General features: G+C 53.6%; 1 protein-coding gene and 1 long non-coding RNA gene across 5 annotated transcripts in view; one reads left to right on the plus strand and one right to left on the minus strand.

Moving 5' to 3' along the window:
• KAZN (kazrin, periplakin interacting protein) overlaps positions 1-27053 on the minus strand; it is a 1011580-nt gene that overhangs the window by 265401 nt on the left and 719126 nt on the right. The window lies entirely within an intron of this gene.
• On the plus strand, positions 1975-18144 carry LOC112660422 (uncharacterized). Its single transcript, XR_003136912.3, has 3 exons — positions 1975-2794; positions 7176-7378; positions 17223-18144. It is a non-coding gene; the product is annotated as an uncharacterized LOC112660422 (long non-coding RNA).

A 27053-nucleotide genomic window follows, 5' to 3' on the forward strand; every position in this document is an offset into this window, starting at 1 on the left:
CTGAAGGACAAGGGAGAAGCACAGTGCAAAGGGCAAAGGATGGGCCGTGGCTTCGAGGCAGAGGTAATAACAAGTAGTTCAAAAGCCCTAAAGAAGACAACATGTTTAGCTACAAAAAAAAAAAAAAAAAAAAAAAAAAAGTTTGGCTCCGACGCTCCAAAGCCTCTCCACACCCTAAAGCTGTCCCTGTGGGCATCTACAATGCATGAGATAGTATCAGGGCCTCCCTCGTGGGTTTATTGGGGGGAATTAATGAGATAAAGCCTGTCAAGCACTTAGCAGTGAGCCTGACACAAACTAAATGTTACCTGTTATTGCAAAGTTATCATTAACCCCAGGTACACGGCAATTAGCATCAGCGAAGGGGGAGCTCATCTACGCCTGTCGCCAGCAGCGCGGCAGCTCTTAGGGATGAGCAGACTCCCTGCACCGAGCGTGCCCGTCGCTTCACTCCGCGAGGTCACCGGTAGCCTGGCTGCCAGAAAAGCCAAGCCGGATGAATTCTCTGTTGAATAACCGCCTTGTTTAGAATACACAGCCCCGAATCCCAGGAAAAACGAACAAAGCCAGACCCTTGCGCGGCGCTGTGCAGGGGAGCGAGCCCTGGCACGCGGAGATTAACAAAGTGCGCAGCGGATAATCAATAGTCATCAGCCCAGGAAATCAGAAAGAAAGCAATTGCCCTGCAGACCTACATCGTGTTTGTTCAATATTTCTGCGAGGTCAGGAGCCAATGCCAATCCATTATGGTTCTTAAATTCAGAGGTAAATATATTCATGAGCTCCCCGCGGCGAGGGGTAGCCCTGTTCGCCACGCAGGACAGGAGCCCGTGCAAAGGGCCACGAAGCTCTAGGAGAGCCTCCTGGAAGCTTCTGTTGCTACCTTCCCATCACCATGGGCTGGGAACCCGAGGGCACCAGGAAAGCCCCAAAGGGAAGCCAGTGGAGCCCACCCTTCTTCCGAGCAGCAGGATGCGCAAAAGAGCGATCAACTCTGGGGTCTGAAGGAGGCTCACTGGGAAATTGGGTGCGGTGGGTCGTGTTGCCGGCAGGAATACTTCCCATCTCACATGTGATGGGGCTGCTTTGGGGAAGGTGCAGGGAGGGCCCCTCTGGGATAAAGGAACCAAGGCCCGAATGACAGGTGAGGAGGCAGGGCGGTGAGAAGGGCTGGGGAGGACAGTCCCAGAAGGTGAGAGGTGAGGACCAGGTACCTCGACCTTGGAATTGCAATGTCCTTGTCAGTCGTCTGGCCGATAAAACCCAAGGGCAGCGATGCTAGGGAACTCCTGAGTTTAGGCCTCAAGAGATCTGCGAGGGCCCCCTTTCTACCGCAGCATTCTTGGAATCGCCATCACGGGGAAGGAGCCCCAGCCAGTCACATGACGGGAGGCACGTGCAGAGACAGAGAGAGAGAGAGAGAGACGGAGAGAGATGGAGAGAGGTCTCAGGCTCCCAGGTACCAGACACACGAGTAAAGCCACCTCGGGGATGTCAGCCTAGCTGCCATCTGCATGCAGCCTCAGGAGAGACCCCGGCAACCCCACGTGAAGCCGACCCGCCCAGCCCAGCCCAGCCCAGCCCAGCCACGATCTCTAACTCGCAGAATTGTGAGCAGAGGACATGGTGGTGGTGCTCTGAAGCCACAGAGTGCTGGGGTTGTTTGTTACGCAGCAAAAAGAGAGGCGAAACACCAGATTACCGATGCCTAGGGTGTGTGTGCGCCTTGCTGTGTGCCCCCCCCCTGCCCCGCAAGGACCGCAGGCGGAAGAGGGGCTGTGACAAAAAGGGAAAGGTGGCTTTGGCATTGACCTTCTGCCTCCAGAAGCACATCTAAGAGACTTTCCTTAAACAAGTTCCCGTGGCTCGAGGTGGCCTGGAAGTCAAGGGAGCAGCTTGCAGCTGGATAGAATCCAATAGTCACTCCCGAGGAGCTCCGGGGTTGCTTGGAAACCCTTGGCTAAGCTCCTCCCTTCCACGGGCAGCATCAGGCTCCTCGGGACACGCGCGTCCCGGGGCCTCGGAGCGGCCGCCGCTGAGGTGACATCGCCTGAGACGCGTGGAGCAAGGACACACACAGCAGCGGCCCTTGGGGACACAGGTGCCCGTTCCGGCTCCGCGGCGCGTGGCCAACACGGCACGGCCTCCCAAGCCTTGGTTTCCGTATCTGGGAAACGAGAACCTGCCGCCGCCTTCGCAGGGTCCCGGGGGCAGGAGGGGGCGGCCCACTTCCCGCCTCTTTCCCTCGTGGATCCCAGCGTCACCAGGGCTGGGCCTTCTGTGCCGGGGGCTTCCCGTCGGCGTAATGTAGCTTCACAGAGCTGCTGACGGGGCTGCTTTCTCGAGTTAACACCACCCCCCGTCCCCCCCGCCCCCCGGGAGCCAGGGCCTGGCTAGGAGCGGCTTCCCGGGCAGCGCCCCATTCAGGAGGAGGCACAGGCGGGCGGTGCCTCCGATCTCTTCCAGCTTCCTCCACGCTCAGGAAGCGGCCACCTGCTCTCTCGGGCCAGATCTGCCACCTGTCCAGGGCCTGGACCCCCCGCCCCAGACCCTCTGGGGTGCGTGCCACGGAGTGGGGTGCGTGCCGCAGAGCCCCAGGTGCAGATGCTGCCCGTGGAAGTTCTGGCCTCTCGGTCGAGGGGTCACGTGGCAGCGACGGCTCGCGGCGCAGAATCTGCTTGGGTCCCTAACCCTCCCCCCACCAGTACTGAGAACCCCGAGCGCAGAAGGCGGACGCCTTAAGCCCCAAGTGGAAATTTTGGGGGGTGATGTGCAGCTTCGAAATGGCTCTGAGGTGAGTAATGTGGGTCTGGATCAATTCTTAAGATCAGTCTGTGATTAGAAGTATCTGGTCCACCAGGAAGGGGTCTCAAGCCCGCTCTAGACTCCCCCCAAAAAGCTTGACCAAGGCCGCCGGGGGCCTCCGCGGTGGCCTGAATCAGCAGCCGCTCACGGCTCCGCCGAGACCAAACGGGCTGACAGGTCAAGTGCACGGTGGGCCCGTCGTCGCTCAGCTGCAGACACTCCCGTACGCTTGCGTCTCCACAGAGCACCCAAGACCGGTCTGCTTTTCATTTGTTTGTTTTAGATTTGGAGGCATCGCTTTCTTTCTTTTTTTCCTTTCTTTTATTAAATGTCTTTGGTGAAATATTATTCATCACGACGAATGTCCCAGAGGAGTCTTTTGCAAAAATGCAAATGGGGCCGTGTCACTTCCCTGCTCTGTAACTTCCAGGGGCTTCTCGGCGTTCTCGGAACGAAGCCTAACGCCCTCCACAGCCTCCGGGCCCCGGTGACCGTGGCACCTGCTGCCGCTCTGCACCCCTGCACCATGCACCCCTGCAGGGGTTCTGCACACACTCCGCCCGACTGCCCCCCAGTTGGGGTCTTGTCACCTGCTACCTTGGCTCTTTGCAGAGCTGGCTCCTCCCGGTCATTCGGGTCTCTGCTCTGGGGTCACCTGCTTCTCAGGGGACACTTCTCAGGCCTCCCTCGCCCTCCTATCACTTGGCCCTCACAAACCTGCTATGGCACGTGTGAAACCATCTAGTTCGTCTCTGGGATGGCGTATCTATCATTCGTCTCTGCCGTCGCTGGGGGTGGGGCTGTGTCCCTCGCAGACGGATATGCTGAAGTCCTGACTCACGGTAGGTGCGGAGGTAGCCTTGATGGAGCCACCACGCTACACGGCCTTCCAAGCTGGCTGCACCCATTTGCACCCCCCCTCCCCCCAGCAGAGCCCGAGGCTCCCAGTGTCTCCACGGCCTCGCCCGTGCTCCTCTGTCTCGGACTCCAGCATCCTGACGCGTGGGAAGCACAGCGCACGGCGGCCGGACGCCTTCCAATGCTGCGGGCAGTGGGGGCCCTACCCCGAACACCTTGCCCCGCGTCACTGGGAACCTGATCGGTCACCCTCCCAGACTCTCGTTCCCTGGCCCGAAGGGACCTCCTCATTGAGGAAAATATTCAATGAGCCAGAGAAAGCCTGACTCAGGCCATCAGGAGCAGATCCCGGCCTTGCTGCCCCGACCCCATCAAGTATTTGTCATCTCGGAAGCCTCAGTGCTCCCTTCCTCCTCTCCCTCCTTGGCAGCTCGGAGATGCCGTCGGCCTTCATGGCATTTTTGTTTCCAAGCATGATTTTATTTTTTTGTGTGTTTTTTTAAATTTGTTTTCAAGAGTGATTTTACATCTTTGGTCTCACCTATCCTCAGAATGTTCTTCTAAAGGAGCCTGGGGCAGCATTTCTATCCCTTTATTGGGTTAAAAAAAAAAAAAAGGTCTGTCTTCCCTGAGGCCCTCCTCCTCTGCGGTAGCATATCATCGTAGCAGGTCGTTCTTGGCAGGGTCTCGGCCGCCCCTGCTCCCTTGTCCAGCAGCAAGGCTGAGGCCGGGGCCTGAGCGCCCAGGAAGTGGGGATTTCCAGTCCCTTGTGGGCTCGGTTTGGACCCTGAGCTGGGACGGACGGGTCTTAGGACATCTGGCCGGGTTCACATATCCTTGGCATTATCCCTACTCCTATCGGAACTTGTCCAGTCAGTCCTCCATATTTCAGCAAGAAAGACCTTTCTGGATGCAAATCGTCACACCTCATTCCTCTTTTCTTTCTTTCTTTCTTTCTTTCTTTCTTTCTTTCTTTCTTTCTTTCTTTCTTTCTTTCTTTCTTTTCTAACTAAATGCCTTCATCTATATTTTTTAAATTTTTAATGGGAGAAAATTTGCTTGCAATGAATGTATCTAATTTTCAGAAAGCAGCCTGGGCTTCTTTATATTCTGAAGCGTTATGGTTTAATATTTTTCATCTTTTTTTAATTAAATTTTTTGTTATTTATTTATTTATTTATATTTATGTATTTATGTTTTTAGATGGCTAATTGCAGCGTAGTCAACACACAGTGTGGGGTGGGTTTCAGTTGCTCAGGGTGCTGATTCGGCAATTCTGTAGGTTACTCAGTGCTCAGCACGGTGAGCGCGCTTACTGATCCCCGGCCTCTGCTCCGCTCATCCTCCACATCATGCCTCATTCCTCCTGTACGCCCTTTGGTTGCTTTCTCTCAGCCGTAGGCTGAAATCAAAAATCTCGCCACAGCCCGCTGCAGGGTCTGGCCCAGGCCAGCTCTCCCTCTCCAGCTTTACGCACCTGACTCTGTCCCATGGTCTCCTTAGTTTTTTAGATTTTTAAAAAAATTTAAATTCAATTGATTAACGTAAGAGTGTATCATGAGTTTCAGAGGTAGAGGTCAGTGATTCATCAGTGGCATAGAACACCCAGTGCTCATGACATCACGCGGCCTCTTCATGCCCATCACCCAGTCACCCCATCCCCCCATCCTCCTCCCCCACAGCGACCCTCAGTGTGTTTCCTATAGTTAAGGGTCCCTTAGGGCTTGTCTCCCTCTCTGATTTTGTCTTATTTTATTTTTTCCTCCCTTCCCCTATGATCCTCTGCTTTGTTTCTTAAATTCCACATATGAGTGAGATCATATAATGGTCTTGTCTCTGATTCACTTATTTCACTTAGTGTAATACCCTCTAGTTCCATCTGTGTCGTTGCAAATGGCAAGATTTCCTTTTTGATGGCTGAGCAATATTCCCCTATATGTACATACACCACATCTTCTTTATCCATTCATCTATTTATGGACAACTGGGCTCTTTCCATAGGCTGGCCTTGCGGACATTGTCCTGTGGTCTCTTTAATCTAGCCACCCCAGACTTTTCTCAGTGCTGCTGGCTCTGGACCTTTGCACATCCCGCTTCCTCTGTCTCCCTCTTGCACGGCTCCCTTGACGGTAGCCCTGTTCACCTCCAGCTCTCGGTTTACACATCACTCCTCAAAGGGACCTTCTCTGACCACCAAGCTGTGTTATGTGCACTCCTACGCTTACGATCCTATAGCTTCATCCCCAGCTCGGCACACTTGCGATGACTTCTTCATCTTCGTATCCTGCCAGACTGTTAGCAACCAGCAAGTCTGCACTTCACCCCTGGAGCCCCGCTACTGGCACACAGCAGATGGCCAACCCATGTTTGCTGAACAAATGAAGGCCTAGATTTTATTTCATTCACTGAAATACTAATTAAGAACCAACCGTCAGGGTAGCCCAGGTGGCTCAGCGGTTTAGCGCCACCTTCAGCCCAGGGTGATCCTGGAGACCCGGGATTGAGTCCCACGTTGGGCTCCCTGCATGGAGCCTGCTTCTCCCTCTGCCTGTGTCTCTGCCTCTCTCTCTTTCTCTGTGTTTCTCATGAATAAATAAATAAAATCTTAAAAAAAAAAAAGAACCAACCGTCAGTAAGACATTATACCAGGAACCTGGAAGGGTAAAAATCTGATCAAGATAGACTTTCCATGCTCAAGGGACTTTCCAAACCTCCTGAGGTCCATCGCCTGGTTCTACAATTCAGATGGGGGTGGTCCTGGCGATCGTAGCCCAAGCAAAACCCAACTGCTACTAGTAAACCACGCTTCTGAGGGTTGAGGACTGTTGATTACCGGCCAGACCCAGCATGTCTCTGCTTCTACCTGTTGCTGGTGACCAGGCTGACAAGGCCTGGCGGGAGAGCTGGGTCCTCCAGTGGGCTCCAGTCGTGACGTTATTAACTCAAAAGCTCTTGTGGAAAGCCAGCTAGCTGTGAAGAGCTGTGAAGAGCTGTGAAGAGCTGCACGGAGCTCTAGGAAAGGGGCTGCTCGTGGGCCAAATTCAACCGTATGCGGTGGCACTTTGGCGAACATTTCAAATGGGTTTGACAATGACTGCAAGATGGTGAGGTTTCACATATCTCCGATCTCCAGCTTCTCTTGAAAAGGCAAACCGCTCGGTCACATGGGGCCTGCAATCCCACAGGCCTGCAACTAGCTGGAGCTGTGTGCAAACGTCTTCCTTTGGATGGAGCGAGGCCTGCCACCTCCCCCTGTGTTCCTTGCTGGTCTCCATCATCCGCCAGGCATCTGAGGGCCCTGGAGATGGCATTCAATGCTGCTCGAGGACTACCAACAAGTCAATAAGAAACGATGGTTCCCCCTTGAGGAGCTCATAATGAAACCTCGCACTGTGTCCCTGGCTCCGGGCAGGTCACATGAAAAATTGGGAGGACGGGGAGACCTTGGAGGGGAGAGGCCACCTGAAATGCTATGTTGTGTGCACTCTATGTGTCCTGTATTTTTATCACAGGGATGCGGTTTCAGGAAACTCTTTGACAGAGTGACAGTGGTGATTCAAGCACAGGGGTCCTGCCACTGAAATCGCCAAGCCTCTATGTCCACGGGCACCAAGTGGGAAGATTCCACCTTCGTACACAACACTGCAAAGTGGTCGCTAGAATTATGATGATCCTGAACGTAAGGCGCCGAGCTCACAAGAAGTGCTGCCCAAAGGTTAGTGTCATTAGTATCCCCATCAGTCCACGGAGAGCGGATGATCATGTCCTGAAATAGCAGCGTACCCTGGACCCTCATACCCAGATCTTTTTTCTGTCTTTGGTTTTAATTTCTGATTATCATAGGAACCCATGCTCCTTATAAAAATGCTCAGAAAAATTCACACCGTAGTGAGAGCGGATGCTTAGATGTTCTAATTGCCGCGGCTCCCTGGTCATTACAAAATACAGACCTCGTGACGGTGACATGTACGTGCACGGGAACCGGGCCAAGGCTAAGGCGTGAGCTCGCCCCCCTCTGCCCCTCAACCTCACCCTTAGGTTGGACGAAAGGCTTGGGAAGGAAAATGAAACTTTGCAGCCGCCTCGGTAATATTCTCCAGGATGAAACTGAAGTTTAGTCCCCCCTCCCCCAGAGCCGTCACCCCAGCTATGAGTTCCACACCCTCGCAGGTCAATTAAAATCCCAGAGCCCTGGCCCGGAAGGGTGGTCACCCCGAGACACCAGCGGCTGAGGCTCTTTCAAGTGGCACCTGCTCTCATGCCCTGGTGTGTGCTGAGCCCCCCGTGGCTCCCGGCTGCGTGGACCCGTAGACAGGACCCCCCACCTCCAGACCCAGAACGGGGCCATGCAGTGACCTTCCCTGCCGTGTCTGGCCGCCCCGAGACACTCCTAAAAGCTGCTTTCCCAGGAAGGACAGCTTCCCACTCTGGTTCTTTGATGCTCGTGTGTTCTTTGGGCCCAGCTCTGGTCCAAGTACTTAAGAAGTGGAGTTCTTGCAACAGGGAAGCACCACGTGGTCCCCAGGCTTTGCCTATCAGCTAAGGAAACCTCTGGGGCAATGAAGGCCTGGCGCTTTCTGTGGGATTCAAAATGATCTCTTCTCAGCTTCTGCGGGTTTCGGCCTCACAGATGGAGCTGGTGTACTGTTCCCCCACCGGGATGGGGGGCGGGGGGTGCATCAGGGTCCCTCCCACGTGGAGGCAGTGGTTTGGGTAGAAGACAGAACAGGCTCAAATGAGTGGTGGGACTTCCTAGCCGTGGGGAGAAAGGGGATTGCTGCTGTGGAGCCGACAGCTCTGATGGCCCCGCCACCTTCCCCACACGAAGGATGCGCACATGCTGCTTAGGTCGCAGCAGACCTCATTAGCAGGGTCTGCAAAATGGAAAGGAAGAGAAACACACACACAGAGAAAGTGCACCCGCCCCCTGGTTACCAAATGCCAGGTGCACGTCATGTGCTGGGGATACAGGTACGAGCCAGACAAACGAGGTCCTGTCCCTTGCTGGACTGGGTTAGGATGGGTGAATCCAGTAGATGACCCAAGGTCATGATGGTGCTCTTTTAGGACTCTTATCTGCCTTAGTGGGGCCTCTACTTAGATTCGTGCACAGGACAACGTGCACTCGTGGTGACTCAAGCAGAACTGGGTTTCGTTCACCAGCAAAACCCTTTCTCATGGGAGGAAAGGGGCCTGTATGTACAATCCTGGACATGGGATGGGGTCAGAGACTCTTCAGGAAGCCTTTACCTGACAGGTCTGGGGTGTGGAGTGATGCATTTGGGAGGGTAAAGGCTCAGGGAAGAAAAATCTGTTCAGTCTTGCCGTCTTTGGAAACACGGGGTCTCTGGTCCAGAGAAGAGGCCACTTGCTGCTCACGGAGCATCCGAGCAGCGGGGATACTGCCTGCCCGTCTCCCACGTGGGGTGAGACACACAGACCACACGGCACCTGTGTGCTCAACGGTTGCACCCCAGGAGAGGAACCCCCAAATTATGAGGCTCAGAGCTCACATGAGGTGGCCCGGATATCTGTCCCTTCTCCCGCTCTGGAAGACACTGAGAGCGAAACCTTTACTCTCTGATGGAAACTGTCTCCGGGAGAGGAAGGGAGGGTCCCTGGGTTTTCACAAAGGTACGAACTCACTTCAGCATCACGACATCCCATGAAGTAGGTGCTACTCTTAGCCCCATCTTACAAGTGCAGGAACTGAGGCCCAGAGGATGTTACAAACCTCATCCACAGCCACACAACCAGGGATTCGGGCTTTGAACCCAGATAGTCGGACTCCGGGGGCCTGGCCTGTCACCACCACCGCACTGGCGCCTCGGTCTCCGCTGGTTGGTTTGGGGAGCTGGCTGGGGAGCCACGTCAGCTGCCACCCGGGAGCTGGACCTCGGAGACTGTTGCACGGCCCCAGTGCGGAGCGTGCTGGCGGCCGTCTCCGGCTCTGGACCCTTGGGGAGACGTGTTGCTTTTCTTGTCTCTGTACACCATGAGTCAGAGCTGCTCTCTCCGTGGCTTTATCAAAAAAGAAAATTATGCTCTCAAAAAAGCCCCCAGCTCCCCCTAAAACCATTCCGTGGTGTTGTCTGGGACAAACGGGTCACAAGGCAGAGGGGCCCTTCTCAACCTCGCGCGCAGTCTTGTCTGTTTCCTCCAAAGGATCCCACCGGCCGGCGACTTTCATTGGCTAAATGGTATTTGCTAAATGATAATAGGATTCTCCAGTTTCGACCGGTCCGGGCAGCCGGGTCCACTGGCAACGATGGAGGGGGAGGCTGAAGAGAAAGAACCGTGGGGTTGGGCCTGGGTTTGAAGCGCTTCTGACCGACTGTCCTCACCTGTGTCACTGTGCCACCCTCGCCCTCGGCGTCCTCACCTGCACAGTCCCCACCTCCCGGGGCCACGGGGAGGGCGTAAAGTGCTCCCCTCCAGGCACGCAGGCATGCCAACCTCGTTCCTGGGGTCACGGCCCACACATAAAGGTACCCGGGAGCCCCTTCCTTCGCCATCCTTGGAGACAAAGTAGCACAATCTGTGTATGATGAATGCAGTTGCCAGGCTGGAAGGGAGCCAGCCACAGGACTATGAACGCGTGGCCTGAGGATTTGGGGAGCCCCCTGGAACTTCAGTTGAGGGGACCTGGGTGCAATCTCCAGGAGACAAGACTGGAACAGCGGGTAACGACGTCATAAGGACAAACACTGCGCTGCACCCAGCGGGAGGAGGGCTGCGTGCTGGAAAGGAGGGTGGTGGGCATGCAGGAGGGCCCCGGGGAGGCCGAGACGGAGCTTTCTGGCATGGGCACGACGCCCGGGGGCTGGGCACTCCCAGGACTGCCGGATGGGCCTGGCCGTTGCAGCTTGGTGACCGCAGCGGGGAGGGGCCCCCGGGCACGCATCCTCCAGGGGGTTCCTGCCGAACACAGCCCGACTTGCCCTGCAGATCTCCCTGGGGCGCGGGCGGCCGGCTACGGGGCTGGGTTCCATTCATCCAAGTAAATAGAAGTGAGGGGTGAGACTCTGGGCCTCAGTTTCTACATCTGTAAAGTGGGAATAAGTCCCCAGCCGGATCGTTCGGACAACCGGAGAGGTGATGGAAGCACCATCCCTGGCCTGGCAACGGAAGCATGCATGCAACCTGCCTGCAAGGCCCAGCGCTCAGCCCTTCCGCGGCTCCCAGGCTCCGGGGCTGCTTTCTGTGAACACCGGCAGCTCTGCCGGAGGCTCCTCCCGGCGTCTGGAGCAGGCTCGGCCAGGGCCCAGGGCAAGCAGAGGACCAGGCGGTCTGACCCTCACCGTCATGCAGCTCTGGGCAACTCCCAGCTGCCAGCGTCCGCACCGCTTTGCCCGAGGGTCTCTGCTCCCTCATCTCGGAAAACCCAGAGGCCCACGTCCTACACCATTTCTAGAACTCTCCAGCAGGACTGGGCTCCAGGTCCCTGCAGCGGCCCCTGGCTCCATTACGTGCCCTGCCTGGCTTCCCTCGCCCCCAGCTCATGATCCTTTGCCCTTACTGGGACCCCCCCACCCCCCCACCCCCCAACCCCTGCCTCCAAGAATCCATGTGCCCCATCTCAGGGTCTGCCTCTGTGCACGCCCGTGCTGAGGACCCAGAGAAACAGCACCGGACTGATGCCAGCGGCCGGCAGCAGCGGTGGTTTGCTCGGATGCATTAGGCTAATGCGCCGGCTGCCGGCTGCGGGGGCCTAACTGACCGCGGCTCCAGCGGTGGCCCATCCGTGGGGGCCTAACTGACCCTGGCTCCAGTGGCGGCCCTCTGTAGCCACGAGCGGGCTCACGGCAAGGCCGCGGTGGGCCCCCGGTGGTCTGGCCACTGCCCGAGCACAGCAGCCACCTGCGGGGGAGCAGGGCCGGGGTCTGTGAGGCCTGCCTGACGGGAGCTGGGGACCCTTGAATCAAGACCTGAAGGAGGGAGGATTTAGCCACGGGGCACGTGGAGGAGGGATGTTCCAGCCCAGACAAAGGCTCAAGGCCTCAGACACACTGCAGCCAGCAAGGTGGATTCCTACCCGCCCCGCCGGCAGGTCTTTCTGAGAAGGCCCACCTGCCAACTGGACATGGAAGTCATCCTTGGGTCCTTCCGGAAATGGATTCCTCTGCAGCAGAATAAACAAATGCCCTAATCTTAAACAAGTATCAATACCCCCCTCCCATTGACCCCCACTTCTTAGCACCGAGTCATAATTGGGACTAATAAGCCATTATAGCAGCTCACACGGTTTCAAAGGAACAAGGCTGTTGTTGTCCATTTGTACTTGTTCATTTGCCCAATTCCTGCCTCGAATAATTGCAGGTGATTAAAGCATCACCCAGTGCTCATTGCAGTTGAAATCAGATCCCTGAAGAGCAATGCCACTGCATTCAAGTCCAAGGGGAGGCGGGAGCTACGATCCAACACTTCGATCCTGTTCTCTCAAGACAAGGCACGGAGGCTACGTAGCCAGGGACGAGCTTCATCTCAAGGAGCCCGGCTGCTCAAAAACACGGGTCAGTGGGATCCTGTAGGGCGTTCGGATCCATCAAAGTGTGATGCTTGCAACCCAAATAATGAACGCAGACTGGAGTTTGGTCTCGGGACTGGGCCACAGAGGGACACTGCTTCCTCACCAAGGTGTCCTAAGGCATGTTTGGGTCATGCACAGGGGCACTGCCTTCGGCACCAAGGATACCCCCCACCCCTGCCCCTGTTTTTAATGGTATTTCTTGAACGCTGCTGGTTTTCCTGGTGTGGCTGCTGTACTGGCAACATTAACTAACACTTGGTCAGTAGAGCTGCCACGAGGCCTCTTAGGGCCGAGGCATCACATGAGGATGAGGAGAAAGTCCACCAAAAACTCACGTACTGACAAGTTCTGAATAGCTCCGTTTAGTGAAGCATTAGAGAAATGGCACCTGATGACCAATTAAAGGCTCATCAAAGACTTGTTACAAATAAGTTTCAAGCACTCACTATCTCAATCTTCTCAGTAACCCAGAGAGGTAGGTGTTACTCGTCGCCATCAGAGCTGAATAAAATCCAAATTCCCAGAGATGAGGTGGGGGCCTGCCTCCATCTGGCTCATGGTGACCTCGGTGACCTGTCCCTGGGGGTAGGAACACCTGTCTGAATGTATCTCCACCTCTCCTTTCCCGATGCCACCGTGCCAGCAAGGTCCTTTCACTTCCCACCTGGAGCTCTAGAGCCACCTCCTGCCCGGGCTCCTGGCCAGCAGTCCTCCTCCCTCACACCATCGTCTGCACGGCCACCACGGAGCATCAGCCAGGACCCCCCGCAGCATACAGGATCCTCTCCCATGCTCCCTGGCTAGGATAAAGCTCATATTCCCCAGCACGGCATTTAAGGCCCTCTGCCACCTAATGGCAGCCACATTTCGGACCACCTCTTGAAGCCCCCTTGGCCCTCTTACGATAGTTGATATCCAGGAACCACTGCTCTTAGGTATTAAGTAATAAAAAGAGCCACTGCCATTTTGGGGGTCACATCATGATGAGGCGGATTGCTTCTCCAAACACATGTCCTGGGTTTGGCTGCTCAACACATCACATGTCTTGGCGCCACGGAACCCACAAGAGTCTCAGCTTACGGCCCAATGGAGTCGCAAGAGGGAGGTGTCAGATGGAACAATTAAATGCACATATCAGGTGTATCACAATTTCTGCTTCCTTTCTGAAGCTGAGTAGGAAAGGAAAAAAACAAACCCTGCCACCCAGATGTTAAGTAACTCCTAAATCCCTCTTTAATTAACTGGGTAATCTCAATGTCATGTTCAGAGAACACATTCCTCTTGGTGTTTTTAGCCTTGGAAATGGAGGTGTGCAGTCCTAGGCTTGGGGCTGAGAAAAGAAAAGTGAGGATTTGCTCAGGCAAATCCTCTGATGAGATGTTCCATTTAGCGGGATAATTGACAGGGAAAGAGGAGAGGATGTTTATTTGGAGTTTCGTGGGTTTGCCTTGCAACCAACATAACCAGTGCAATTCCGGTGCTCCTCAGGCTTCACAAACCCCGTACAGTGGGGGGACAGGGTGTCCTAGAGACCATTAAGCCAACAGACGCTTATTGAGCACCTACTAAGTGCCAGATCTTGTGCAACGGCCTAAAGATGCTCCAGGAGACAATCAGATAATGTTGAACCCTGCCTTCCCGACAGATGACAAACAAGTGATTGGGGGAATAAATTAACCACTGGGACGATGTAGAACAGTGGGAATAGAGTGGGGAGGCCTCCGGAGATCTTGCAGGCACATGAACACCTCTTTGAGGAGGCAGGATGTGAGTTGGCACTTGAATGATGACCAGGAGCCAGGTATGCACAGGGCTCCCGGGAGAAGGTCCCAGACCGAGGTATGCACAGGGCTCCTGGGAGAAGGTCCCAGACCCAGGTATGCACAGGGCTCCTGGGAGAAGGTCCCAGACCCAGGTATGCACAGGGCTCCCGGAAGAGGGTCCCAGACCGAGGTATGCACAGGGCTCCTGGGAGAAGGTCCCAGACCCAGGTATGCACAGGGCTCCCGGAAGAGGGTCCCAGACCGAGGTATGCACAGGGCTCCCAGAAGAGGGTCCCAGACCCAGGTATGCACAGGGATCCTGGGAGAAGGTCCCAGACCCAGGTATGCACAGGGCTCCTGGAGAAGGTCCCAGACCCAGGTATGCACAGGGATCCTGGGAGAAGGTCCCAGACCCAGGTATGCACAGGGCTCCTGGAGAAGGTCCCAGACCCAGAAAGGGGGCCAGCTGCACAGACGCCTGATGCAGGAATATGCTGGGCTTCTCCAGGAGGCCTGTGCAGCAGGAGCAAATGAAGAGGAGGAGAGTGGGTCAGGGTGAGGCCCATGGCTGGTGAGGGAGGCAGACCCCATACCATTTAACTGTCTTGTAGACCAGAGGTCAGCAAACCATAGCCTGTGGGCCAGATCTGTTTTTATGAATAAAGCTTTATGGAAAGATCCATGTCCATTGGTTGACATATTGCCTGTGGCTGTTTGGTGATACACGGCAGTCAGGTGGTTGCAACAGAGACTCTGGAGCCCACAAAGGCTAAAATATTTACTATCTGGCCTTTTATGGAAAAAGTTTGCCAACCTTCCCCATTGTAGGTCATGGTGGGAAATCTGGCTTTCGTCCTGTATGGAATAAAGTAGCCATGAGAGGTTCTTACATATTTGATTGGTGTGTTTTAAAAGGTCCTGTGCACTGCTGTGTGGGGGTGGATTGGGAAGGGGTGGGAGGCACCAGGGAGAGGGGTGAGGAGGTGTTTGGGTTTTCCTCCCACACTTGTTGCAGACCAACCATGTTCAGACTGGGCCAGTGTGTGTCGAGTTTCTACTGTGTGTTAGTCATTGTGCTTCCAGAGACCTTCCTTCGTTACAGCATTACCAGAGAGAATGCATTTCAAACATGCAATTCCATGCCCAGCACCCCCAAAACGCTGAATAAAATTAACTGAAAATAGTTTGTAAAAAAAAAAAAAAAACTGGCATGAAGCATCAGTCTGCTATCTAAGGTAGGATTCCTTTCTTAACTTTTAATTAATTAATTAATTAATTAATTAATTAATGAAAGAGTGAGAGAGATAGCAAGCACAAGAGGAGGGAGGGAGAGGGAGAAGCAGACTGCCCCCCTTACCCCCCGAGAGGTGGGGTGTGCAGGGAGCACAAGGGGGGGCTCGATCCTAGGACTCCAAGATCATGACCTGAGCTGAAGGCAGACACTTAACTGGCTGAGCCACCCAGGCGCCCCTAAGGTAGGATTCCTTAGATGCAGACCCTGAGATCAGGGTTAGGGCACAAGTGCCATAGGAAAGAGGTCTTGCAGGAGGCTCTCCTGGAAAGAGGGTCAGGGAAGGAGAAGAAGGCAAGTGAGGGTTGATGTTGATTAAGGGACAGGCAAGGCGAGGCAGGGAGGGACAGGTAGGGGGCAAGGGGGCTAGAGTCATGGGGGGGGCAGTCTATGTAACCAGGCTCACAGGCATCCTACATGGGAAGAAATAGACATGATATTTACAGGAACGTTTGTTCTCATGATGGTTACAAGTCCACCATGTTTGTTTGAAATAGAGACGTGATGCCGTGATTTCACCAATCCCCATGATACTGACACGAAGGTACCAAGCTCCCTGGTCAGTTTCCCATAAAAGACCAACCGTAAAAGCCCTCAGTGGCAACCCATGGGGACCCTCTCGCTCGAGACAGCTCCTTTTCTATCCTTTCTGTTCTCACCTTCACTTTGTAAACTTCCACTTGGGGTCACCCTTTGGTCCACCGGATTCATTCCTCAACTCCAGGAGACAAGAACCGCGCAACCCTGCAATGATTTCGGGCAAAGGTGCTCCTGGGGGAGCCTCGGCCTGAAACTGCGGGGGGCTCTGGGGTGCGAGCTGGGCTTCCGTACGCCCACACTGGTCAGTCACTGGCTGAAGGGCTGCCCCGAAGGGACATCGCTTCTCAGGCATTCCCAGCTCTGTGCGTGTGTGGGCAAAGTGGCTCCAGAGGCCAAGGGTGATTTTGGAAGAAGCGTCTCAGGTGCAGGGTGTGGGCTGCAAAAAGACACAGAAGCAGGCAGGGGTGGTGCACAAGAAAGGCCTAAAAAGGGGTGCAAGGGGGTCCAAGCAGAGTGCTGCCTGCCACCCCCCGTGTAGATGAGAAGACTGAGGCTCCCATGCTGAGGCTCACTGACCTGCCCTCCGATGGCAGTCAGGACTCCAATCCCAGCCTGAATTCCCAAATCCCCGCGTCGGCTCTCTTTCCTAGTAAACCCCTCCTTCCTCCCCGCAGTGGTCATGAAAAATTCAAGCCCTCCGAAGCCGACACTTCCCACTGCAGGAAACGATCCTGCAGGTACTCTGAACACACTCTTGCAGATTGTCTTTTAATGCCTGTAATTGCCTAATCAAAAACAAATGATGGTCATAAAAATTGGGAGTGTTCGGTGTCCTCTGAATAGCCAAGGAAGGTTATCAAAATACCAAAGTTTGGGCAAATAGGACTTCCTTTATGGAGTGTCTCTAGCAGAAGACTGTAAAACAATCCTCTCTCCAAGAGGGGGTGGGGGATAAAGAATTTCTTCTTCCAGCAGTAATAAATCAAACAACACTCCGTGGACAGTGGAAATTGATTTTTCTCACTCCGCACATGGCCACGGCACTACCGGAGCCACGGTGCCACGCTCTCGCAGTGACAAGCTTCAGCTTGGCCACATCAATTACTGAAATAAGAAATGTCAGGGCGATGCCGGGATGCCCACTCTCGCTACCGCCGGGGCTGCCCTCCATATGCCCCCTCTCCCCAGCTTTTATTTAAAGTCCAACAAAAAAGTCACCCAGACCAAAGCCAAAGTCAATCTGCAAGGGGATTCTGCTTCCTTTCCTAAAGTTCCCTTCAAGCTGTTCAGAGAATCTTATCGTCAGCCCCAGGACTAATTCCTGGTCCAGGGAAACCGGTGGAGTTCAAGGCTGTGTGGACCTCGCCCACCCCCCCCCCCGCCCCCAACTCACTCTCACGCTCTCACTTTTGCTTTTTCTTCCATTCATTTCTAGATTTCGACGGCCGTGGAGCTGCTTCCCGGAGAAATCACAGCGTAGGGTCATCGTCTGAGAGGCGGAACAGACCTCGAAGTCCTAGTCTCTCCAGAAGTTCTAGTTCCTTCTACTGTGTCCCGCCCCACCCTGGAAATGCAGGAGCCAGTACCCTGAGCGTTGTCCTACAGAACAGAGCGGATCTGAAGTTCCTTCCCGGCGCCTGCCTACAACACAGTGGCTAACATGCCATTGGCCAGAGCAGGTGACGCGGTCGGGTCTAAAGTCAAGGTGGCCATGGTGACAAGGAGGGGAGACGTGGGACAGCAATTCAGCCTACCGCACGTTCCAGTCAACGCAATGGGGTCACTGTTGTCCAACCTCCCTTCTTCCCCTGCTCCTTAAACAGAAGGTCAACCGTGCTGATGAGACATGACATGAACAGTTAGACTGGCCAAGGCTGCAGTGTGAATTCTTCATCCATACGTAAGATGTCCAGGGCGCTCCCAAGAGATGACATCAGACGGGCCCCCTGAGCCCAAGGGAGAAATTTTGATCCCTTCATACAACATCCGGGTGATATGGGACTGTAACAGCATGTCATCCGAGGGGCGCCCGGGGGGCTCTGTCAGTTAAGCAGCGGGTTCTTGGTGTCGGCTCAGGCCATGATCTCAGGGTTGCACTGAGTGGTGGAGCCTGCTTGAGATTCTCTCCCTCTCCCTCTCTCTTTCTCTCTCTCCAAAAGCGAAACTAAAAATGGGGCTCCATCGGTTAAGCATCTGCCTTTGGCTCAGGTCACGATCTCAGGGTCCTGGGATGGAGCCCCGCAGTGGCCTCCCTGCTCAGAGGGGACTCTGCTTGTCCCTCTGCGTCTGCCTCCTGCCTCCCATCCCCACCCCACCTCTGGCTTGTGCTTGCTTGCCCTCTCTCTCTCGTGCACATTCACTATCTCTCTCAAATAAATAAAATCTTTAAAAAAACTAAAAATAAAAAATAAAATGAAACAACAACAGCAAAGTGTCAGCTTATTCAAATAGGTCCCCTAAAAAGCAATGGTCTGCTCCTACGCTGCCCTCCAGGAAATGAAACCACTAGCAGCATCCGATACCTGTGCAGCACTTCATGCGCTTTCCATAAATGTTCTCTCTTTCTCCCCCATAAAACTCCGTGCACGGGGTTGCTGTGTCACTATTTTGCGGATGAGGAACAGGCTCAGAGAGGTCAGCTAATTTGCCCGAGGTCACACAGCAGGTGTGTGGCCGAGCCGCGGCTCAGACCCAGTCTTCAGACTGGAATTCCTTTGTTCTTTCCCGTGGATTCCAATCCTTCCCGTGGCTTCTGTAGCCAGCTCCAGCTGTCTCCTGCCGTCGGAAGTGGGACACCGCGGAGAAGGGGGGGGCAGACAGGCGCTGGCTCAACCGCGGGCTGCGCTGAGCAGGATTCCGGGTCCCAGGGCGCGCCGGGGGACAGTCTGTGAACGCCAACCAAAAAACCAACAAAAACCTCCCCCACATACTGTAACTATTGACGTCCCGGGGGCCCCCGGGAGCAGAGCAAGGCTTGGGGACGTCCAGGGGGCGAGTCCTCTAGCGGAGCCTCGCTGGCCTCAACATCCCCGCTCTGGGAGCTCCTGAGACGCCGCAGGGAGATGCCGCGCAGCCCGTCCTGACCCAGGAGCCAGGCCAGGTTCTCCCTCTTGCATCAGACTCTCCCAGACGCCAGATTAAAGGGAAAAGGACATTTAGCCAAAATGTTTGCAGAACGGCAAGCCTGTCTTTACCCCTCTGCTGGCAGGAAGACACAAGGTTTTGTTTCTGTTCGTTTTTCTTTCCTTTTCTTTTTTTTTTTCCCCTCTTGCCAGTATTGCCATGTGGCCAGGCCGGTCACGGCAAAGAGATGAATTGTTCTCCGTTCAGCAAAGTGCTTAGTAAGAAGACCTCCGAGCCCCCCGACATCTCCCCTCGCTGTGTTATCAGTGTGTGGGCTGGGGCGCAAGCAGGGGTGCGGGGGCCGACGTGGTTTCATCTCAGAGCTCGGCGCGTCCTCGCGGCCCGAGCGCCCACACCCCCGACCACTCGGGCCTGTGCCACGTCCGCTCTCGGCTCCGCTGGACTCAGCAGCGGGTTTCTAAGGAGAAACGAGTGGCTAAAGCGAGCGGTACTGGGAGGGATGCCGGTCCCATGCCAGAAGGGTTATTTCCAGAACCTCGGCCCCAGATACGCTGCAGTAACAATCCCACTGGCCAGCATCCCCGGGATGCCCGGGTCCTGGGGGGCAGCGCTTTCCCCAGCACGGGCCGCCCGCCTGCCTGGCTCGGGGTGAGGAAATCAGGACGGAGGCGGGGCTGCCCGGAGACACAGGAGGCTCCAACGGGTGTCCGCTCAGAGGCCCAAGGCCACGGGCGCTGGACCACGAAGGCCTGGGTTCGCATCCTGACTCCGACCTGGGGCAAAAGCCAATTTCTGTTGCTGGGCTTCGTTTCCAGTTATGAGGGTTTGTCATGAGGTTGAGATTCGGCGTCTCGGTTCAGACTCCTATATATAACAGTTTGCCAGACACTGGTAATTTTAAACAACAGACATTTATTTCTCCCAGTCCTGGAGGCTGCAAGTCTGAGATCAGAGTGTCAGCACATGGCTGGGTTCTGGTGAAAGCCCTCCTTCTAGTGTGCTTGTGTGGGGGAGGGAGAGGGAGAGGGAGAGGGAGAGGGAGAGAGAGGAGAGAGGTGGGGGGTGGGGGGCAGGACCTCAGGTCCCTTCATCCCCTTTTAAGGGCACCAATCCCATCATGGGGGTTCCACACCCACGGCCTCATCCAAACCCACTTACCTCCCAAAGGTCCCACTTCCAATTACTGTCCAGTTGGAGATAACAGTTTCCACGTATGAATTTGGTTGGGGTGGGGACCCACAAAGGCTCCATCTATAGCACGAGGCACTTGCAGATGGCAGGAGGCCTGGCACACGGAGCTCCTCCAGAAGTATGTGTTCGGGCTCCCTCTCCCCCACGGTGGACGTGGCCCCCCAAGCTCAAGGGTACGATTCCAAAGACGGGTCACTGTGTAGCCAACTTCCTCTCCAGCCAGCGGGGTGTCTGGAAGCCTTTGAGGCCTCTGCTCCAGCCATGAAGTGGCTTTGTGTGCCTGCTAATTCTCTAGGTTTCTCCTAAATGGGCAAATTCCCCCAGAACATTCACCCCACTCGGCCAGCGCTTTCCTCCCCGCTCTTAATTAGAAACGAAATGCCACTTGAGTGGTCATTAAAGCCTCCTTCCGAGGGGGACCCTGCGGAGCAGGGGCACAGAGGGCACCCAGGCCAGGCAGGGGCTGCCCTTCACGCCGAGCCCCTGCAGGCGGCACATGAGCGGCAAACCTCCGAGATTACGCAAATCCAGAGTTTGCATCTCATTTCCTTTTCTACAACTTTGGGGAATCAGCCCAAATGTCCTTCTTAATGAATGGTAGTTACTTCCGGAGATTGTAACTTACCAGGAGCGCTTTTTTCTCCTGTCCTTAAAAAAGAACCCCCCCCCCAAAAAAAAAACCTTACCACCACTTATATTAGTACAAGCTGACTTTCTGCATTTATATTCTTTACAGAAAAGCTTTCAAATTTTTTCTCACTTGAGAGTTAGGGTTGCATCTGATATCAAAATCCTCCAGGTGGAGGGGATCCCTGGGTGGCTCAGCGGTTTAGTGCCTGCCTTAGGCCCAGGGCGTGATCCTGGAGACCCGGGATCGGGATCGAGTCCCACGTCGGGCTCCCTGCAGGGAGCCTGCTTCTCCCTCTGCCTGTGTCTCTGCCTCTCTCTCTCTCTCTCTCTCTCTGTGTTTTTCATGAATAAATAAATAAATAAATAAAAATTTAAAAAAAAATCCTCCGGGTGGAGAGGTGAGGAGGTGGTGGGTTGGGTGGAGATGAAAGAGAGTATAGGGAGAAGCACAGAAAGGGCATGTTGCAAGCCTTGATTAAGTTAATTTTCTCAACCTGGGAAATCCATGATGTTCCCATTTTATAAACGGGGGCAGAAGCAGAAGCTCTGAGAGGCTAAGTGATTCGTACGAGGTCACACAGCTGGCAGGCAGCAGAGCCAGGATTTGAAAGAGCATCTACCAGGCTCCAGAGTCCCTTCTCTTCCCCCTGGACACAGCTCCCTCTTCTTGCACGAGAACACGTTTCCCCACACGCCACGACCTGTGAACTGCACCCCCAGACTTCAGCCACTAACGTCGTGAACTTAACTCAAAGCGTCCGGGTTCGTAGATTTGAACTGGAGACCTGCTCGATTTGCAAGGTTCAAAATACTGTGTTTTGGATCTAGTTACGCCCCACAGAGCCCCTCTGCTGTCCTCACTGTGTTCCACGGTCCTTTCCCCATCTACGTCCAGGCCCCAGGGCTGGCCCTGCGTCCTGTCCACTTAACTGGCCCCAACTCACAGGCCCAAACCTAGGGTCCTACGTTAACTCTTCCCAGAGGCTGGAGCCCCACTGCCATCCCCTTTTCTGAATCCCCGGCACCGGAGACAATTTAGCAGAGGCTGGTTAGAGGAGAGAGCCCCTGAGTCCTGGCCAAGTGTCCCCGGAGAGAGCCCCAGTCACCCACATGCCAGGCTCCCCTCTGCCCCTTCACTCACTCCTGCCTGGCTGGAAAGTTTGGGAGAAGGGAAGAGCCTGCCCAGCGCCTACCTGTCCCCTGGGGGTGTACGCATTCTGGTCTGTTCTTTGCCAGAGGTTAAGTCCTGGGAAAGACCGGGTTCCTGCAGGTGGAGGATGGAGGCCTGTGGTCCTTCAGCCCTGCCTGTCACTGGGGCCCTTGAGGACGAGAATTGGTCAAGGCCCAGGTGTCGTTTCCCCATCAACTCTGTTGGGAAACACCGTGATCCCTACTGTCTTCCTCCCGCGTCTTTACTTCTCAGTGAAAACAAAACTGGGGATGGAACGAAAAGGGTCCTCTCTATAGGAAGCCCCACCAGTACCACCTTGTCCTATTTGTGACTTTTGCACGGGTATAAACAGGAGGCGCTCAATGCATGCTTGTTGAATGAGTGAACCGACCCCTTGAAGGCAGGCTTCCTGGACCTCCCACGGTGCCCCCCAGAGTCCCGGACACTCTCAGTAAACTCCTGGCAATTGACATCAAGCCAGGTTTGCTGTCCCCCCTGGGCCGTGGTCACTGCATAAATTAAAAGCACTGATAACACTAATGCGCTCCATTTGGCAACATCTTCTATAAAGTGCGTTGTGATAAAATGATCCTCTGCGGCCCCTCCTCTCTGGTTAACTCTGAGTTATCCAAAGGCACAGCTAGGCTGCCACGAAACTCTGATGAGCACGTGTCCCCCAAGGTAGCCATTGCTTGCTCTGTTCCACCTGGGGAGACAGCGGTGTAGGGTAGGGAGACAGGGGACTGGTAATGGAGGGGACCAAGCAGCAGCCGTGGCTTTGCTCCCCACCTAGACAAGTCAGTTCCCTCTGGGCCTGATTCCTTACTCTCAAAGGAGGGGAGCAGCATTAAACAGCTCAGGGAAAACATACAGGCATCGTCCCCAAACCTAGCCCAGTGGCTCGACAGTCACTGCACGCGTGGTGATGCATCAAGAAAGAGCCTAAGCCAGTCTGGGATCCTCAGAAGAATGGAGCTGGGCTCACTTAGTAATGTCTGCCGTGGAAACAAGAATGAGAAGTCATGTTCTGTGCGTCAGACGTTCGCCCTCCCAGGGCCGGGTGAGTTCGGTGATGCCTGGATTCAGGATTGAGCAGCAGAGTAGCCCTGCAAGTAAGAGCATATCCTCCAGCACCAAGCGTCTTATTCAAGTGCCTGCCCTGGGTGTGCGGTCTCGGGCACGTCTCTCACCTTCTCCGTGTCTCAGCATTCTCTGCTACAAAAGGGAGGCGGTGATAGTACTCATTTCGTAGAGACGTTGGGAGGATTAAGTGAGATCGTCTGCAAGCTGTGAATAGTGCTTAGCGTTGAGGAAGGGCCACACATAGGCTGGATAGAAGTTGGACGCGGTGATGAAGCGAGGTTTGAACTCGGTGGCGATGGACCGTAGCCTCTAACAATGCAGATGGGGAAGGTAGGTTTCGGAATGGCCCCCGAGTACACCTTACCTCCGTGCGCACACTAGATATTACTACGTGTAATACCTACATGTGGCCAAAAGCCTGGAAAGATCTAGGGGAGCACTTATCAAAATGTTGAGGGGGATGGCATCCGGGTGGAAGAATGGAGTGCTTCACTTAGACTTAGCACGTACCGTTTCCCCCAGGCAGTAAAGCGATTTCTAAAAATTGAAACAGACGAACACAAAAGCCTCACATCGCACATCTCCTCTAGAAGGAGAGAGGCCAGAGTCTAGATTGCGTTAGGAATGATCTCCCCACACGACACAAGACCCCCGGCTGGGATCAGGCTCTTTCCACTTCTGGCTGGAAACCAGAAAGGTGTCTCAGGGGTTGAGCTGGACCTGTCCATTGACCCAACAGAAACTGTGGCTTATTTTCAGCAACAGCCTCAGGATGTGAGAACCCTCCCGGCAAGCTCTCTAAAATCATGTTTTCTAAAATGCAGACTCTCTGCCTGCCGCCCAACCAGGCAGCACGGGCTCAAATGCAAGCCGTCTTTGGGAGATGAGAGCGGGTTTAGAGGCCTCCCTCAATACAAGAGTAATTAACGAGTCTTCGAATTAATCACATTTTCCCAGGGCTTGAGCTCCTCGAGGCCCTGTAGCGGGAATGGAAGGCAAATGGGGTTGAAGGCTTTTTAAAAAGAGAAATCTTGTCATGTACAGAATTGAAGAAACAGCTGCTTTTAAGATAGAAAGCATCCCAGACTCTGAATTTGGGAGAAAAAGAGAGAGAAAGAGATGCCAAGTTACTAGTTTTCCCAGGTACCTGGGGTTGCTCTGACTGAGGCCTTGGTGTTCACGTCTGGAGTACGGAGCACCTACAACTCTGATCCCCTCGTGAACTCAGGTAGACAGGTGGCCTGCAAGATGGGGGACACATTCAGCCTCCTGCTGTAAATACAGGGGCTGTGACTCCTTTCCTTTCACTGGACCCTGGACTCCTGGCACCCAGTAGAGGAGTTCACATCTGGAGCTACAGCCCAGGACCCCTGTCTTGAAATGTTTGATGCATTTGCAAGAATTTCATTAAAAAAAAAAACCCAAAACCTTCTAGGGGTGCCTGGCTGGTTCAGTTAGTAGAACGTGTGATTGTTGATCTTGGGGGTGTGAGTTTAAGCCCCACCACACTGGGTGTAGAAATTCCTAAAAAATAAAGATCATAAATAAATAAATAAATAAATAAATAAATGGAAAAAAAACCCTTTCAATTATGAAATAATGACAAACCCCAAACTTCAAAGACAAGACAGAGGTCCCCTGTAGCTATAATAAAGCTTTACCCAGTAATGGCAGCCCCATAACCACAGTGTGATATGTCGAAACCAGGAATCTGGCACAATGTCTCAGATGCTATCAGTCTTTTTGTGTATCTTTATTTCTTTATTTATTTTGTGATGCTGGGGTATGTCTTTGTTCGAGGACATACAACTATATGTATAGTCCCTCCGGACCATCCGAGGACAGTGGCTTCTAGAGCAAGCAGGAAATAGAGAAGCCAGAGAATGTCGATTAGCCCCCAGCTGGAACAGTGAGCTGGTGGTCTCTGTGGGGCAGAAGGGCCCATTCCCAGAAAAAACAACCTAAGGGGAAATACTCCCCTTTCGCCACTGGGAAGTCTGTGGTGCCCTCTCCCCTGCATCCCGCTCTCCTTTCTGAACCCTGGGCACAGCCCGGAGAGGCAGACTGCACCAGGGGTACCTGTCGCTTCCCCTTAGGACTAACTCCCTGATTCGTGTTCTCCTCCTCGTGCTAAGCTGAAGCCCTCTTCTGGAGGAGGTTTAAGAGTAGCTTGAGAGTACTTCTTGCTCCTTTGAGGGTATTCTCCGGGACTTGGCCTAGTGAAAATACTCAGAGGCTGTAACTTATCAGATACTTAAAAATCCTGGCACGTCTGCCCATGTTTATGGTGGTGTGGGAGGAAAGTTTGTGGGTGGAGTCAGGATTTCCGCTTAGGACATCAAATAGGGTTCGACTCACTAACCGACTGCAGTGGATGATTAGTTGCTGCCTGTAGCACTGTGTTGAGAAGGACTCTGAGGTTGAGGTTGGTCTCAGTGGGTAGGAGTCCTGGGATCAATTAGTACTGTTTGCCATGGAGACTAAAGGCATACAGGCCATATTTATTTATCATCTTTGATAGGGTCTGTGAATAGCAGGAAATCGAGGCCCAAAGATTGGAGGGACTTGCCTATGGTCAAACAGAAAACTGGAGGGCAGCCCGGGTGGCTCAGAGGTTTAGCGCTGCCTTTAGCTCAGGGCCTGATCCTTGGGTCCTGGGATCGAGTCCCACGTCAGGCTCCCCGCATGGAGCCTGCTTCTCCCTCTGCCTGTGTCTCTGCCCCCACCCCCTCTGTCTCTCATGAATAAATAAATAAAATCTTAAAAAAAAACAAAAAACAAAAAACTGGAGATGGATCAGGAGAATAGAACATGTATCTTTTGACTAATTAATGTTCAGGAGACCATTACAGTGTTTGTGAAGCTTTCTTCTCACAAGCTACGTATGGCTCAACCAGATTTGGATATCATCGCAATCCTTTGAGCTAAGGATAAGTACTTGCTTGTCCAGGGGCACTGGAGGTTAGCATCAGCAAACCTGGCAGTGACATCATGACCCAGGCATACTGAGCAATCACCATGTGCCAAGCCTGTCCCAAGAACTTTACATGCATCGGATCCATTAGTTTACACAGTGGCCTTTGAAACAAACTATTATTAGCTCCATTTCACAGAAAAAGAAGCTGGGGCTCAGCAAAACTAATGGAAGTTAACAGATCTGGAACATTCCCTATGTGCCAGCTATGGTTACAGGTGACTTATAGGCAGTCTATCACTGAATCCTCCAAAAGCCATATGAAGCTGATCAAATATCCCCATTTTATAGACAAGGTAACTGAGAAAGAGAGGTTAAAAAAAGAGGTTAAAAAAAGGTGTATAACTTTCCCTTTCCCCCCACTCACCAAAAAGAGGTCAACTTGCCCAAAGTCACAGAACCCAGTAAGTTGTTGGGCTCAGGTCTGTGGACTCCCAACCATATGATGTTCAATCTATTTATAGTTTTCCCCAAAGGGAGGCTCATTCCCGAGCTGAGTTCCTCCCACATTTCTGTGAACTGAAAACTGTCAGAGAAGATGAATTAGTGATTCCCTTCCCCCCACCCCCACATATGGCTCCTTTAGATTCATTGTTATTAAAGATGATGTTCTGGGAGAAAACCTAGCAGAAACTGAAGAAATCTGCCTTTCTAGTTGAAAAGAACTGGGTGGAACCTGGTAAACTGTGTCCAGGTCACAACAAAAAGGAACTAAAAGGATGGGCTGGTTTTCCAAGCCAGCATTTGATGACCCAAAAGCTCAGCTTCTCAAAAGGTCCTCTCTGGTTATCTTGCCACAGTGTTATTCAAGAGGGGAAAAGAACAAAAGTTGAAATCTCTGCAAATCAAGAACATGATCCAGCTGAAAATCTAGAGGACGGTTCTCAAACCAAAGAAGTTGTTGCTTGAGCAAATATAAACCTAACACCACTTCGTGTCCATGAGGATGGTTATCAGTATAAAGACGGAAAATAACAAGTGTTGACGAGGATACGGAGCAATCGGAACCCTGGCCCACTGCCAGTGGGAGTTTGAAATGGAAAACGGTTTGGCAGCTCCTCCGGAGATTAAACACAGAATTACCGCATTATCCAGCAATTCCACTTATGGGCATGTACCCTCAAAGAACTGAA

The sequence above is a fragment of the Canis lupus genome, chromosome 2 (assembly GCF_003254725.2).
Source record: "Canis lupus dingo isolate Sandy chromosome 2, ASM325472v2, whole genome shotgun sequence".
NCBI lineage: Eukaryota > Metazoa > Chordata > Mammalia > Carnivora > Canidae > Canis > Canis lupus.